This window comes from Labrus mixtus, chromosome 6, assembly GCF_963584025.1.
Source record: "Labrus mixtus chromosome 6, fLabMix1.1, whole genome shotgun sequence".
NCBI classification, from domain to species: Eukaryota; Metazoa; Chordata; class Actinopteri; order Labriformes; family Labridae; genus Labrus; species Labrus mixtus.
The window spans coordinates 21,781,364-21,793,265 of record NC_083617.1 but is presented as its reverse complement, the minus strand read 5'-3'; positions in this window follow the sequence as shown (position 1 = coordinate 21,793,265).

The following is an 11,902-nucleotide window of genomic DNA, read 5'->3' as shown; positions in this document are numbered from 1 at the left end:
CTCCTACTGTAAATAAGCTGACAGAGATATCTGAGCGAGGTTTTGGACATGGAATGCAGGGTAACCTGACGCCAGGATCGGGAAGGGAAGAAGGAGGACAATGAGAACTCCCAGTGTACTGCTGCAGAATGCTTTGGATTTACATACTCAACAATCAACCCAGATTAACACTTTTTACAATCACACTACAGAGTATGATGTCAGAAGATCAATGTCAATGCCAAAGAAACCATTTATAGTAGCTGTTTAACTGAAAAAAGTTTACGTACCACCTGTTTTAATTTTCGGACTTTTATGAATCTTGTTTCCAGCAGCAGACAGCTGTTTGTTTGTTTTTGCTGGAAACAAACCCATTGTACACCACTGAGAGTCAGACATATAGGCAATATGAACATAGTTTAGCAGTTAGTAGCCAGCTGATGCACAAGTACATGAATAAAAGGCTTTTTCCACACTTGTCAAACGGACACATAAATTATTCCTAATAAGCTGCTATGTTGTATCAGCGTTTATTTATATACAATACAAATGTCACCTTTAGTACAAACCAAATCACAAAGACAGTGCTGCTCAGCCTTCATGAAATGAATGGCTGGTAGAGGATGGAGGACATTGGTTTAGAGAGGATGTCTCTGTCAATTGGAGATGCATTGCAAATGTATTTAAAGGGTTAAACTATTTACATTGTCATAAAAAGACATAAATAAAGATTGAAAAGGTCTTACCTTTCCTCCAAGGAGCCAGGATGGAGAGTGACTTCTGCGCAGCTGATGACTAGCCCAGGCTTTTTCCCCTTTACACTCATGGTGCTGTGATATATCCCACGTTTGAAGTAAAGTCAAAGAAAAGGGAATTAGAAAAACGTCCTCAGAGAAGCATTATCCTGTTTTGAAAGAGGTTAAATCTGTCTAGAAGTGAAAAAGGTGTGGAGGTTGTCCTGGAGCAGGGTCATGATACCTGTGTTTCCCAGCCTGCTGCATAGCCTGAATGTCTGTGTGGAAGTGTGTGTGAGAGCGTGTGTGAGGGTATCCAGTTCCTTCAGCTGAGAGGAGTAAAGGGGGCCGGACTCAAAGTCATGAGCGGAGGAGGAGGAGGAGGAGGGAAAAGCCCTGAGAAGAGGAGTGGAGGACTGAGATTTACACTCAGCCTGAAGGCAAACAGGGAGCGAAGGAGCTGTAGGAAGAGCGGGAATGGTTAAAGAGGGAGGACTGAGATCATGAAGATAAAGTCCACATTTACATCAATCACAGTTTCAACCTTTTCAGAGTGAATCCTAGTTATGAGTCTCTTTAAAGCTGTGCAGAACATGTGTTTTTTTTTTATTTGCCTGAAACTGTAAAAGTAAATGAGAATTGCTCACACTTCTGTTGTTCCTGTTAAATATTTTACAACAACCACAACAAAGCAGTTAATAAAAACGAATGTCAGTTTATAGACCTCAATGGTTTTTAATTTTAGAAATCTAATTTGTATGTTCTCATAAAACATTTAACATTCGCTAAGGATGCACAGTCAAGTTTGCTGACTGTGAACCACAATAAACACTTTTTTAAATGTTATGGAGTCCACTTAAAAAAATGTTCGATTAAAACATTCACAACTCTAAGTTCACTTCTGGAGCTTTCTTTTAAAGTATCACAGAGACTCATTTTGGACAGAACTCTGCTTCAGAGGGATCCTTTGACATGCAACTCAACATGCAAACAACTCTGTGAAGGCTGGGAGTGAAAAGTTTGTCCTTTGACGCATTACAAAACGATCTCTATTATTGTATTTGGGGCTTTCAAGCATGAGACACAGTCTTCATAAATCAATTAAGGGTTGTTTAGTTGCCATGGCAGTAAACATCACAGAGTAGACAACTTCTTTTTCAGAGGAAAAGGAGGAACTGTCATGATTCACCTTCGAGCAATGCAGATGAAAAGTCACGAAAATGCAATGCTTGTCAAAGCTAATTGAGAAGATACTTTGCAACATGCTCTTACTCCCTTCTAAATATGCTAGCTCTGTCAATGGCACTATGCTCCATATTATGTCAATCCAGATGATATGACACATAACTGTCATATTTAATTTGAGTGGGAACAGGCCAACCAAAACTATCCACTGAGGAACTTTCAGCTGAATGATACCAACACGCCTACAATGACAATGCTAACATGGATGCTAATGCTTCGAAGGGTAATTTGCCTAATTGCGTTCCTATTAGCTTATCTTGTAACATTTGCTAATTTGCATTAGGCACAAGTTACAGCTGAATCTGATGGGCATGCCATTATTTTAACAGGGGTTTGTTCACAGAGCAAAAATATGATACTAGTGTGAAAGTGGATTATCTGGTGACAACAAAATAGCACAACATCCCAGTGAGCTATGAATGTCTGTACCACATTTTGTGCCAGTACACCTTATAGATATGGACACAAGATAGAGAAATCAATTCCAACTAGTAAGTAGGCTTTATTCCCTGGGAAATGGATGTAAGTTTAAGGCCTTAGACTGTATGAAACATGAACATTGTCTCAGTGACATCACCCATTGCTTTTAGTTCCTTTTGAAGCCAGACTTCAGCATATATGGCATCACCATACTGAAAATGTTATCTCAACCTAACTAACAATCTGATAACATTGAAGAGATGGTGTTAAGGAGTACCTAAAGCCTCCTGAAAAACAAAAACTACAACATATCCATCTGTCAGTAATCTCAACTACCCCCTGAATAATGCAAAAGAATGCAAAATGATTATCTTAAATGTCATCAAAACAGATTAATTATTTTTAAAAAAAAGGCATTTTTACATTTTTTACCATTAAAGAAGCTATTTAGACCAAAACTGTTTTGTACCAGGCTATAAACATTTTTATTTCTGCTGTAAAAGGATAAATAGACTTGAGCTTGTATAGGATTTTTCTAGTCTTCTGACTACTCAAAACGTTTTAACACTGCAGGTCACACCTACCCATTCACACACTGCTGGTAGAGGCTGCTGTGCAAAGTGTCCATCAGTATTAACTAATCACACTCACACACATTTTTAGGCTGCCGACGAAGCAGCAAGATCAAGTTGGGGTTAAGTGTTTTGCCCAAGGACACATCAACATGTGGCTGCAGGAGCTGGGGATTCAACCCCCGACCTTCCATAGAGACGTCTGACTCTACCATTAATCCACAGCTGCTTCGTAAAAATTGTCATTTTGGGACCTAATGGGGATTCCTTAGTTTTAAGAGCATGCCTCAAGTTGGCACTCGAGGAAGTGCAGGTTTTTGCACTTCCACAAAGACTTCATTTCTTATCACCAAAGACTGACCAACTAAAACTCAAGGTCCATAAAGTCCATTCATATCCTTGTTCAATTAGACTTATACTGTATAGACAATTGTCATTTTGACACCTGGTGTGTGAACAACACATTGTAGTATTATAATGTAAATCACTAAAGCATCTAATGGTATTTAGTGGCTTCTTGTTTTAAAAAAAAACCTGCAGGTTTGACTGTACAGAGAGCAGGCATACTTACATGTACATCTTTCTTTCATTTGATTAAAACTTTGTAAACAGCTCACATTTACTAACTTTCCAACATGTAATGTCATATCATCAGTTTGAAGACAAGCGCTATAGGTGTATAAGCTTCACTGATGTGCAGAATGTAGGCAAGTGTATTGCAAGAGTTAAAGAAGGGGTAACGCTGACCTACAGTGTCAGTGAACATTGATGTTTCAGGATAGACAGAGGGTGGGAGGAAAGTGAGCAGTGCTGTCTTTAATTATTAACTCTTATGAGCCAGGAAATACCAGAGTACGGATCAGATGATACGATAAAGATTCCATGCAAATGCCATTTCCATTACTGTGACTCATAATTTTAGGAAAGGTTTATAAAATCTGAACACCTTTCTTCCATCTGCAGACTGTATTGTATTTCTTTGTATGATCTTATCTAAACATCAGACCCCTTCAAAATATTGACCCTTTATTGGATAACAGCCTGCCTGGTATTTTTTGAAACATTATTCCAATGTTTTTCCTTCACAAACTGAACAAACAAAGAAAAGTCATGGAATTCAGACACACCCGAGTGCTGCTCTCAGCCAGGTACTGACGTTAGATAAATGATCTCCTTCCTCATCCCTGTCATTACAGCTTCTCTTCAGCAAACTATGGTAGAGACATTGAGCGGCTGTGGCTGAGTGGTAGAGTTTGTCATCTCTGAACTGGAAGGTTGGGAGTTCGATCCCACCCCCGATGTGTCCTTGGTTGCTCCCCTAAGTTGCTCTCTTTGTTTCATTATTAGCTTATACATGTGTATGAATGGGATTAGTTAATAGTGATGGACACTTTACTTAGCTACCTCTGTCTTCAGTGACCTGCGGTGTAAAACAATATGAGTAGACTAGAAAAGCTCTATACAAGCTCAAGTCCATTAACTATTTACCATTACACACAAATCAATTTCATATCAAGACTTGTAATTAGTGACAATCGAACTCAAGCAAAAAGCATCCAAATACAGATACAAACCCAGTCCTTAACACATATTATACACTCTTTATACAATCTATGGTCTAAACTCAGAACTGAATCTGGCTGAGGCATTCGCTAATGCTAACCTTTGTGTATTTATTTTATAATATTACACGGTATCTTTGACAGTAAAACTTTCAAGTTAAAGAAATCTGGGCATCTGTTGGGCTTCTTTTAAATGATTTATTTAGGTTTAGCTTTGAAACCTTTTTTGTTTGATTGCAAAACAAAGACACAAAAGTAAGTACATACTATGAGCTGGTTAGTTTTTATTTATTGAAGAATTTATATTCACCTATAAATTCCAAATTAAAATGGAAATATATTCATACATTTCTATCAATCATAGTTCATTTAGGGATCAAGTAGTATAACATTCAATGAAGTGACACACAGGGTGAAGGTGATCGGCTCCTTTAAGAGGGTTTTGTTGTGGGACAGGTCGGGGAGAGGGGGGGTTAAGAAAACATGAGTGTGTGGTGGGAGGAGAAGCTAACTGATAAGATGACAAAGGCAGTAAGATGAAGAATGCTTTTCACATCCTTTCTCTAACAATAGTACACCTCACACTGTTTCAGGAACAAACTGATCAGTGTTTCATTAAAAAAGGGTTCAAAGGGAGAGGTGGCTGCACCTGGATTCAAACCTGAGCACATTATATTTTTACCTTTTGAGCAACGCTATACATCCGCCCAAGTACACACTACTCATCTGTTGGTTGTCATCTGAATTGGTTATAATTGCACCTCTAATAACTAAAGTAAGTGCTGAAATCTTAAAACATTGCAACATGGCCACAACCTTTCAAAATTTGGCTCAGACCATAAAAGTTAATTTATCAGAATACACAGGGACGGAAAAAAAATCACAGAACTTGTATTCACGGGGCTGCAGAAGCTGTTTACTTCTTTCTGTTATTTCTTTTGAGAGGACAGTCTTGGGCTTCCCCGCTCTGATTGTGCGCACCTGTGTCTCGTTATCCCCTGATTGTCCTTATATATAACCCCTGTGTTTCCTTCCTCATGCTGCCAGATCGTTTTGTGTTCCCTTGTGTCGGCTCTTTCCAGCATTTTCTTCTTATGAGTTTTCTAGTGTTTGACAATTGCCTGCCTTTTTGACTTTTGTCTTTTGGATTTGTTTGCTTCTGTTATTTTGGGTAACCTGAGTACGGACCTGGACTGTTTAATAAACTCTGCCCTTTTATTCTATCCTGCCATGTGTGAGCCTACATCCTTCTTGTCCTTCCGTCCTTTTGTCTGACTGGTTCTGTTACCACTGTTTGGGGACGTTTACAATTTAGAAAATAACTGTAGCCACACAATAAAGGACATTTTTAATATAACTATGATGTCTGACTTACTCCATCTTTTCATAAATACATGAACACACAAACATTTTCCACACGTGAAGACTCAAAGCCCCTCGGCTGTTTTTAGTGGATGTTGTCAAAACAAACAAAATTGAAAAAGCATGGGTACCCAGGCCAAAAAACATAAAAAATACACAGACTACAGTGTGCTCATCCAGAGTCATCCAACACATGTGTTTGCTTGGAAGCTCTTCAAACAACTTATTCCCAAATGATTTAGCTCATGTGGATGTGAACAGTCTCTGCAGGTATTGACATTCAGCTGTTATGTAACTAGCCCGCCAAGACTGAAACAACATTAGAGAGTGGCGGGGAAGACTCTGAAAATACACACATAATTGATACCCCACACTGTGAGATGTGTGAGGCCAGAGTGTCCATTGTTTGTGTTTTGTAGAGCTAAATCAAACAAAGATCCGCTGAATACAATCTGTGAAGTTTAATATTGAGACAAGGCCTCGGTTTCAAAAGCTGAAAGTCTCCATCTGTGTGAGAAACAGTCAGTCAAGTCACCTTCAATCCTGTGTTTTGTTCTAATGAGACGTTTTGCTGCAGTGTAACGTCTCTGTCCACGTTAGCCATCTTTGTCATGTGAGGAATGGTTGTAGTGGCGGCTGAATGAGGCAGTTGTGAATAAGTTCTAATAGCAGCGACAACACATGCAGTCATTGTTATACAAGTCTTATTTTGAAGGTCATTACATCATAAGGATCAGGTGTGGCAGCTGGTTAAAACACACACCTCTTACTCATCTCTCACAGAGCTCTCCTGTTTCCTCTGCTGCTGAGGGGAACGTGCCTGACATGAGAGTGCACTCATCAACATTCATATTAGACAGACTCCATAAAAAGCTTGTTGGCTCAGGGTCAGGGAAGGATAATGGTTTTCATTAAAAACACAATATTATGTAAGAGACTCCGTTTTGATAAGTTCAGATCATCCTGCTATCTCTCTTCTCTCTTTCTTAAGATTGTAGGTAAGAGAACCAAACATTCAGGTAACAGCTTCTCTTTTTTTAGCCAGCACTGATCATCACATGAACTATTCATTGGCAGTATAAGAGGCCATGAGAAACTGCATTCAAATATGTACAGGCCACTCAAAGTATAGAGTCAGGGGCAATGAATGGATAAGCCACATGAATAGAAGACAGAGGCTTGAGTCCCATGTACAGTAAGGCCAAGATAAGAAATGTTATTTCAATCAGGAGAGACTTCATTATGAATGAACCATTATTACATTTACAAGCTTGGAAATAAGAGAACATATTGTTTTTGGCGATTAAACTCCATTGTGATGTCTTCATGAACTCAAATGGGTAGTGAGGCTGACAGCAGAATAGGAAACTCCTCCTGATGGAGTGTAGACACTGGTGGTGGTGGTGGTGGTGGAAGTATGTATGATGTGATGAGGAGTGGACTTTGGAGGAGCTGATCCAGGACACTGTTGAGGTGGATTCGAGGTGACTGGGGTGGAGGAGGGTTGCAGCAATCAAACTGAAACCTGCAAACTGACAGTGAAAGATGTCAGCAGCAGGACGATCAGTCGATAGAGGTCGTGGCAGAATCAGGTTAATTACTTAAATTACTTAAAGAGTAAATGCCCCCAATAAGGTGATTACCTGAGCAGAAAGACAGAGAGAGAGGGAGAGTGACATGAATGAATGATGACTCATGAATGAATGCATGAAAGAATATGAATTAGTCTTCCTTCTTGAGTATACGCTGAGCTTCATTTGTTTAGCCTAACACTTAACTATGCTATTTATTGGGGCCCCGAATGCCTCGTTGTTTTGGCCATGGGTTGGAATCCGACCTTAAGTTGGCCCATTGCATGTCGTCCCTCCTCCAGACATTTCCTGTCTCTCTTGTATCCAATACAATAAAGGCAATAGGCCCAAATGATAACTTTGCCATTCATCTATCCTAACTAGATCGTGTGACGTTATTCATGTGACGACGACATAAAACAGATCTAAGTTGAGACTTGAAGCAGGGCCTCCAATATATGGATCAAGTAGCTTGTGAAAGTAAGGTCTGTCTGTTGGCAGGCTACTATATATTTAAATTCAGATCTATCTGATGCATAATTTGTTGATATGAGGGTAAACCTTAGTCCTAGATTGGCATCATCAGGTATAAGTGTTGATGAGACTCATTTTATGTTTACTATTTCTTATTCTTAAGTTAGAAAAAAAACACATTCCCCTTAAAATGATTACAACTCGTGAAATGTAAGAGTGACCCGACACAGTAAAGACTGCTGTTGTTTTTATCAGAATGTGTCTGCTCCTTTATCTGAGCAACCTTTCAGAGCTGCAGAGTGAGCTGCTGATAAAATAAACTGTCCTGTGAGCAGGAGAGCAGCTCGACAAGGATGTAAGGACAGCTTTTGCTGGTCAAAGAATTACAACATTGGTATACTTTTTTCTACACATGTATTATGCACTCCTACAAAGAAATGATTAAAGTGTGTGATGATATTAGGATCAAAATCTGACTGTGTAATCAGAGAGTACAAGCTCTCACATTATAGAAAGAGGAGAATCACAACTATGACATCACTTTGTAGTAAACAAACTAGCTCGCTTGTTTGGTTTTTATGTGACACAAACTGTCTTTCAGAGTTAAATGTATAGGTGATAAAACCATTGGGTCCATTGGCAGAAATTGAATATTTACTTTTACTCTTTATCTTTACTGATTTTCCTGTCTGGGGTCGCAGGGGTGCCGGAGCCGATCCCAGCTGTCATTGGGCGAGAGATGGGGTACATCCTGGACTTTTTGCCAGTAAATCACAGGGCTGAACTAAAGAGACAGACATGTCTTTGGACTGTGGGAGGAAGCCGGAATACCCGGAAGGAACCATGCACGGGGATAACATGCAAACTCCACACAGAGAGGTCCTGTCCGACGGGGATTCTAACCAGGAACCTTCTTGCTGTGAGGCAACAGCGCTAACCCCTTCACCACCGTGCAGCCCCAGTAAATCAATGTGTTAGTGTTGAATCAAAATGAGCTTCTTATATTCTGGGGGAGCAGGTGGCTGGAAATTTCTCTTGCTTCAACAGTAACATTAAACAAGGTTATATCATCATTAACTATGAAGAACAAATAAAGAAAAGAATAAACACATGCTGAGGACTCAGTTGTAATTCTAACTAGAAGGTGTCAAAGGGTGCACGTTAAACTGGCAGGGTTAAAAAAGTGTCTAATAACGTCTCTGTAACATCAAACACAAGTGGCTCCGTTAGTGTTTGGCATGTGTTGTGTCGCTGCAGCGTGTTTGAGCTTGTTTGACCCAGACGTCTGTAATTACATGAGGCTGGAGTCCCTTTGTTTTCAACCGGAGCGCCACAAACAAGAGAGTTTATGAAGCATGCTCACAGGAACAAACTTGTATTGTTATAGGCTACTATTGTCTTAAAAATCATCACCATTTCTGGACAGTTCAAGATCATTGCATTACATTAAAAAATCAGGAGAAGCTGTCATGCAGCCAGAGCCTAAACTAGAAATACACACGAATCAACAGTCTATTTTGCTTGTAGCTCTGGAATGTGTTTTGTTTGTTGTTGTTATGGTTATGATTATGATAATATTAAACAAGAGTTATCACGTAATATTCAGAATCCTGGGAAATGACCAACAACATGTCCATAATGCAGCAAACATCGTTTAAGAGATCATTTTTAAAAGTTCATTTTTTTGTATGAAACAACAATAAATGAAAGGTTTCCCTGTCATACAACAAACCTACTTGTTAGAATAAGATTGTTGATAAAACAAACATAAATCAGGATTGATTTCTTAATCAAGTGAAACTGACATATTTATCTCTCACAGTGGCCACAGTATACACTGCTTTTACTGGCATCACTTTGGCCTCTGTGAACATTACATAGAGAAACAATCTCATAATGCAAACACTCCTGTTCTTGAGTGACTGTTAAAGTATATTCATGTTAAAGCAGTATTTAAAAGGTTAATCCTTCAGCCCTGCCCTGATCTAGAACCAATCTGCAGGTTGGAGTGGATGATGTATGATTTGGCCTGTGGTGAGCGAGCCACGCAGGGCTTGAGGTTCCATAATATTATCAGAGTTCATCATGTTCCTGAGAAGCTGGACTTCACAGAGATCACCAGAGTCCAGCTTGTTTACCGATGACTCTGAGTCTGTGTATTTTGGCTGAAATTATTGCAGTCGAGGTGAAGATAGGGATAACAGAAAGCATGTGTCTCTGTTCTCTGGAATTAATTCCTCTGGAGCAGATGAAATAATAAAAGCACATCTGTGTTGGATTGGGAAATGATTTATTCCATTAGACTGCATTGCCCCACCCTTCTTTTATTGTAGGAGAGAGAATTACATCATAGTTCAACTTTTTGACCATATGTGACATAACTGGATACTACAAAGTTAAACCATAATGTTCACTACATATGAGTCTTATTCCTCTTGTACTTTTACCATGGGGCATCAGGAGTGTTTCAAATATGTACTTTTTTTTTCTGTTTTTACATGATACACAACAAAACAAATACCTACCATTATACCCTTCAGAAAAGTAAAAAAATCAACAATGTTATGTTCAGAAAGTACCTTCAAAGCAGCTTTGCACTTACAGTTCTGTTATTTAGAGAAAAGCATACTGGTGAGCAGAAAAGAGTATGAAGCAGCTTTAATAGACAAAGAAAATTAATTCGCTAGCATTGAATTTTCCTGAATATCATCTGCTCCGTTCAAAAATTTGCTTACCCAGACAGAGATGTTACTAGTGGGCTGACAGGAAAAAAATCCAGGTTAAGTCAGGGGTAAAAAAAAATCAGCTGTTTGCTTTCACACATGCAGCTCACTCAGAAAATATTGGGACATTTTCAAAAGATGTCTTCATGTGTGAAATCCACAATAATCACAGGTTAGTTCATAGCAGGGTCAAAACTTGCAAGATCACTAAACTAAACTAAATTAAAATAGCTGAAAATCAATGCTGGGAGAAACTAAAGGCAGGAGCTGAAATGACAAAAGATATTGGACAGAAAACTAAGTGTGTGAAGATTAACTGATTGTTAAACAGTTATAGGATTACCACAGCCTAATGACAGTAAGTTCAAGATTCCAACCTCAAGTACATTTATCAACTCTACAAGCACGCTGCATGCTTGTAGAACAATTATTAACCACAACAATTCTGATCTCATCACTGATCTCATTCAGTTAAAGGCTTAATATGTGACTTTTCACACTTAAATATAATAGAAATCAAGTATATCCTCTGAAAATAACTCTCTGAGTCATAACTGTCTACAATGGGTGTAACACCCGAGTCCCACTGTCTGTGATGCTTTCAGAGTTTTCCGAGTCCTATCTTCAGTTTGTTTACATCGCCGGGACGGCCGGCCAGCTCATACCCTCGCGTATAAAAGTTGTTTAATTGAGGGACTAGAGAAAAAAAGAATAACATACTGTACTCACTGCTTAATTGAATGTCTGGATCAAAAAATCGCATATAAAGCCTTTAAAGACCACACTGAAATAATAAGATGTAAAATTAATAGAGTGTACCATAGCGTATTATATCTCTAAATTTTACATATCCACAAATAGACGTATTAACGATTTGCATGACAACAGCCATGTCTACATTAAAAAGGGGCTGCAGAACAAGTTTGAGTGTTTATAAGTTAAGCTTTACAATCATCCAAATCTCCTCTCCTTTTTTTTATCCTAATGTGTGATTCCTGGAGGTATTCATAGCTTTCACGTGACGTCACACTCTTATGGAACCGCCCACCTGGAGGGCAAGAAAGGCTCTCTACCACTGTACTGGTGTGTTCCAGTTGATCTCGTAAGTGGGAAATTCCCAGTTCCCAGTCGGAAGTGTCCCTGACTGGAACGCCCCCTGAAGTTGTAATTACGACTCGGAAACTCTGAGTAAAATGTCGCCTCGGAACTCGGAACTCGGAACTCGGAACTCGGAACTCGGAACTCGGAACTGCGAATGAC